The sequence below is a fragment of the Bison bison genome, unplaced genomic scaffold, assembly GCF_000754665.1.
Source record: "Bison bison bison isolate TAMUID 2011002044 unplaced genomic scaffold, Bison_UMD1.0 scf7180017864485, whole genome shotgun sequence".
Lineage (NCBI taxonomy): Eukaryota > Metazoa > Chordata > Mammalia > Artiodactyla > Bovidae > Bison > Bison bison.
The window spans coordinates 3,802,463-3,808,607 of NW_011495045.1; positions in this window are offsets into that span (position 1 = coordinate 3,802,463).

The window sequence follows — 6,145 nt, forward strand, 5'->3', positions numbered from 1 at the left end:
CATGGGATTTGAATACTAGCTTTGATACTTACTAGCTAATCAACCAAAGAAGGCAATGGCACCCCACTCCAGTACTCTTGCCTGGAGAATCCCAGGGACGAGGAGCCTGGTAGGCTGCCATCTATGCGGTCGCACAGAGTCGGACATGACTGAAGTGACTTAGCAGCAGCAGCAGCAGCAGCAGCAGCAGCTAGTCAACTATTGGCAAATTATTAATCCCCTTGTGCCTTAGTTTCCAATCTGGAATATGGAGAGAAATAATAGCAACTACTTCTATGGCTATTGTGACAGTTAATTAATACCTGTAAAGCACATAGAACAGGGCCTGGTACATTGTAAGTACTCAGTAAATGTTAGCCTGCGTTATTGCCCCTTACAGGTCTCTCTCTCTCTTTCTAAATATTTATTTGTCTGCACTGGGTTTTAGCTGCAGCACGTAGGATCTTTTGCTGTGGTGCACAGGCTTCTCTCTGGTTGTGGCAGGTATGATTTGTTGCTTCACAGCATGTGGGATCTTAGTTCCCCAGCCAGAGATGGGATCTGTGTCCCCTGCATTGGACGGCAGATTCTTAACCACTGGAGCACCAGGGAAGTCCCCCAGATCTCTCAAGTTAGATAAAGTTTTAAAAAGTAATGGTTGATGTAGTGGTTTTTAGCAATAGGACTGGAGCTAAAATTTAGAGATGAGTTTTAAGGGTAACTTCAATGTTCCAATGAACAAAAATGTGAGCGAGGATCCTTACTTGACATGCTGTGTAACCATGTTTAAGTTTTAGGTACAGGAACCCTCCAACATTTCTGCTACGTTTTGTATTTGTGCTAGTATTCACCTGTCCAGGAAAGTACCCACCTAAGTTATTTCTGTTTATGACTAGTTCCAGTTCCAGTAGCTCGCTGTGAATTTAGATTCCATCTAACATGGTGCCGGCCTCGTTCCTTGTTCAGTGTCAGTGGCCATGAGTGCTACTGGACTATTTCAGCACTCAGCACCCTGATTAAAATGTTGGTCTTACACCAATAACCCTTCTCAGGGGATAGATTCCAATAATACCTGTTACAGGAGACCCAATAACCCTTCTTATGGGATAGATCAGGTGGTCCTAGCCTTTTCCAAAACAAATTCAAATACATCCTTCATCAAAGCTGAAACTCAGATGAGAAGGCTTACTTCCTTAGTGTGAGTAGATGCTAATGCAATAGGATCAATAACAGTGTTGAGCATTTTCCAGTATAAATATACCAGCCAAAATGTGAAAGACAGCACTGAATTGGTGTAGTTTCTCATTATAATACCAACCATACATAGGCAAACAAATATGGAGTCAGGTCTCCACATGGAAAAGAATAAACATGCATATGAGAATTTCCTAGGATCACTTACCCATCACTTCCACTTTTCCCCTTCAGATCTACCATGTTCTTTCCTAGAGCATCAATACAGAACTTTTGGTTGCAAAGATGATAGTTTTTCTCCCTCCCAAACGTTCCTTATCCATCTCTATTTTAAGCAACGCATTAGATTAGACTCAAAGGACTTCTTTCTTTTTTCTTCGTATTTTTCATTTTTTTCTTCCTTCTTTCTTTTTTATAAACCTATGGATTTTACTGTGAAAACATTCAGTCTTTCACCATTAAGTATCATGTTAGCTATAGGTATTTAATAAATATTGTTCATCAAATTAAGTACATTCCCTTTTAGTCCTAATTTATTGGTGTTTCTATCATGCAAAGGTGTTAGAAAGTGAAAGTGAAGTCACTCAGTCGTGTCTGACTCTTAGCAACCCCATGGAATGCAGCCCACCAGGCTCCTCTGTCCATGGGATTTTCCAGGCAAGACTACTGGAGTGGGGTGAAAAGGTGTTGGATTTTGTCAATTGCTTTTTCAGTATCTACTGAAATGATTACATGAATATTATACAGTCAGCAAAAACAAGACCAGGAGCTGACTGTGGCTCAGACCATGAACTCCTTATTGCCAAATTCAGACTTAAATTGAAGAAAGTAGGGAGAACCACTAGACCATTCAGGTATGACCTAAATCAAATCCCTTATGATTATACAGTGGAGGTGAGAAATAGATTTAAGGGCCTGGATCTGATAGATAGAGTGCCTGATGAACTATGGAATGAGGTTCGTGACATTGTATAGGAGACAGGGATCAATACCATCTCCATGGAAAAGAAATGCAAAAAAGCAAAATGGCTGTCTAGGGAGGCCTTACAAATAGCTGTGAAAAGAAGAGAAGGGAAAAGCAAAGGAGAAAAGGAAAGATATAAACATCTGAATGCAGAGTTCCAAAGAATAGCAAGAAGAGATAAGAAAGCCTTCCTCAGCGATCAATACAAAGAAATAGAGGAAAACAACAGAATGGGAAAGACTAGAGATCTCTTCAAGAAAATCAGAGATACCAAAGGAACATTTCATGCAAAGATGGGCTCGATAAAGGACAGAAATGGTATGGACCTACCAGAAGCAGAAGATACTAAGAAGGGATGGCAAGAATACACAGAAGAACTGTACAAAAAAGAGCTTCATGACCCAGATAATCACGAAGGTGTGATCACTGACCTAGAGCCAGACATCCTGGAATGTGAAGTCAAGTGGGCCTTAGAAAGCATCACTACGAACAAAGCTAGTGGAGGTGATGGCATTCCAGTTGAGCTATTCCAAATCCTGAAAGATGATGCTGTGAAAGTGCTGCACTCAATATGCCAGCAAATTTGGAAAACTCAGCAGTGGCCACAGGACTGGTAAAGGTCAGTTTTCATTCCAATCCCAAAGAAAGGCAATGCCAAAGAATGCTCAAACTACTGCACAATTGCACTCATCTCAAAATGTAATGCTCAAAATTCTCCATGCCAGGCTTCAGCATATTCAGCAATATGTGAACCATGAACTTCCTGATGTTCAAGCTGGTTTTAGAAAAGGCAGAGGAACCAGAGATCAAATTGCCAACATCCGCTGGATCATGGAAAAAGCGAGAGTTCCAGAAAAACATCTGTTTCTGCTTTATTGACTATGCCAAAGCCTTTGACTGTGTGGATCACAATAAACTGCGGAAAATTATGAAAGAGATGGGAATACCAGACCACCTGATCTGCCTCTTGAGAAATTTGTATGCAGGTCAGGAAGCAACAGTTAGAACTGGACATGGAACAACAGACTGGTTCCAAATAGGAAAAGGAGTTCGTCAAGGCTGTATATTGTCACCCTGTTTATTTAACTTCTATGCAGAGTACATCATGAGAAACGCTGGACTGGAAGAAACACAAGTTGAATTCAAGATTGCCAGGAGAAATATCAATAACCTCAGATACGCAGATGACACCACCCTTATGGCAGAAAGTGAAGAACTCAAAAGCCTCTTGATGAAAGTGAAAGTGGAGAGTGAAAAAGTTGGCTTAAAGCTCAACATTCAGAAAACAAAGATCATGGCATCTGGTCCCATCACTTCATGGGAAATAGATGGGGAAACAGTGGAAAGTGTCAGATTTTATTTTTGGGGGCTCCAAAATCACTGCAGGTGGTGACTGCAGCCATGAAATTAAAAGACGCTTACTCCTTGGAAGGAAAGTTATGACCAACCTAGATAGCATATACAAAAGCAGAGATATTACTTTGCCAACAAAGGTTCGTCTAGTCAAGGCTATGGTTTTCCTTGTGGTCATGTATGGATGTGAGAGTTGGACTGTGAAGAAGGCTGAGCGCCAAAGAATTGATGCTTTTAAACTGTGGTTTTGGAGAAGACTCTTGAGAGTCCCTTGGACTGCAAGGAGATCCAACCAGTCCATTCTGAAGGAGATCAGCCCTGGGATTTCTTTGGAAGGAATGATGCTAAAGCTGAAACTCCAGTACTTTGGCCACCTCATGCAAAGAGTTGACTCATTGGAAAAGACTCTGACACTGGGAGGGATTGGGGGCAGGAGGAGAAGGGGACGACAGAGGATGAGATGGCTGGATGGCATCACTGACTCAATGGACTGAGTCTGAGTGAACTCCGAGAGTTGGTGATGGACAGGGAGGCCTGGCGTGCTGCGATTCATGGGGTCGCAAAGAGTCGGACACGACTAAGCAACTGATCTGATCTGATCTGATCCTTTATTCTATTAATATAATATATTTCATCAATTGACTTTTTAATGTTAAAGCAATTTTACTTACCTGAGATAAACTCTTGGAGAAGGTGATGGCACCCCACTCAGGTGCTCTTGCCTGGAAAATCCCATGAACAGAGGAGCCTGGTGGGTTGCAGTCCATGGGATTGTGAAGAGTCGGACACAACTGAGCGACTTCACTTTCACTTTTCACTTTCATGCATTGGAGAAGCAAATGGCAACCCACTCCAGTGTTCTTGCCCAGAGTATCCCAGGGACGGGGGAGCCTGGTGGGCTGCCATCTATGGGTTCGCACAGAGTCGGACACGACTGAAGTGACTTAGCAGCAGCAGCAGCAGAGATAAACTCTATTTGGTTTGGTGCATAATCTTTTCTATTCATTGCTAGATTCTGTTTACTGATAAGAATTTTTATGCCTATGTTTATGAGAGGTATTAGTTTGTAGTTTTCTTGTGATGTGGCTTTACTATCAGGATAATACTGGCTTTACAATATGGATTGGGGAAACGGTTCCTCTTCTGCTACTTTATGAAAGAATTCCTATGTGACTGATGTTATTTCTATTGTTATGTTTGATAGACTCCAGCAGTGAAGTATTCTGGGTCTAGGATTTTCTTTGTGGAAAGTTCTTAATAAAATTTCATTTATTTACTGGATATAGATCTCTTCATATTTTCTGTTTCTTCTTGAGAGTTTTAGTGTTATGAAGTTGTTTGTACTATTCCTTCTAATTTCTGTTGAGTCTCATTTTTGGTTTAGGTAATTTGCATCTTCTCTTTTTTTTTCTTTGTCAGTCTAGCTGAAAGCTTATAGATTTTATGGATTGCATTAAAAAGTCTACTTTTGGTTTTATTGTTTTTTCTACTGTATCCTTATTTTCTATTTCATTTATTTCTGCTCTGATCTTTATTATTTACTTCTATATATTTACTATAGATCTGATTTGCTCTACTTTTTCTAGCTTCTTATAGTAAAAACTTACATTATAGATTTTAGGTCTTTCTTCCTTTTTAATAGAAGCATATAATGCTATCTAAGCTTTGTCTTAGCTGCAGTCTATAAATTTTGACATGTTATATTTTCATATTTAGTTCAGTGTATTTTCTGGTTTTATTTGTAATTTCTTCCTTGACTCACAGTTACTTAAAAGTGTGTTTCTTAATTTCCAAATGTTGGAGATTCTCCAAATTTTTTTCCTTTGTTGATTTACAATTTGATTCCATTGAGATCAGTGAACATAGTTTTTAATTTATTGAAACTTGCCTTATATCCCAGCATATGATCTCTACTAGAGAAGAAGGCTCCATGTCATTGAAAAAAAAGTCTATTCTGCTATTTGAGTGGAGAGTCCTCTATATATCAATTGGTTGGTGGTTCTGTTCATGTTCATCTATATCTTTACTAATTTTCTGTCTGCTTGCTTTATCAATTACTTTGAGAGAATTATTGAAATCTCTAACTACAACTGTTTAATTGTCTATTTCTCCTTTCATTCTGACAGTTTTTGCTTTATGTATTTTGTGGCTGTTTTTAGCTGTTACCCATTTACAACTGTTAAATATATGACATGTCCCACTTGGTCCCAAGGAATCTTTTCTAAAGTATATACAGTGCAGTTGCCGTATAGTTTCTGTTTGCATTATTACCCTTTTCCATCCTTTACTGTTTACTTTAGAATCTTTGAATCTAAACTGTGTCACAAAGATATCCACACCGAGACAAAGAAAGAGAAAATCTTATCCATTTTTTTTTCTTCTACTGTTTAATATTTCCCCTTTGTCTAGGTACAGGTACCTTTGTCTTTTTCTTACTTAGGATTATTTGTGCTTCTTGAATCTATATATACATTTGTTTTTCATCAAATTTGAGGTTTTGGCCTTTTTCCTTCAAATATTTTTCAGAATCATTCACTCTTTCCTCTCTTTTGGGTTCCTATTATATGCTTGATGTTATCCCATAGGTCTTTGAGATTCTGTTATTTTTTCCTGTTTTCTTTCTGTTTTTTTTTTTTTTTTTCTCTGTGTTTTTTA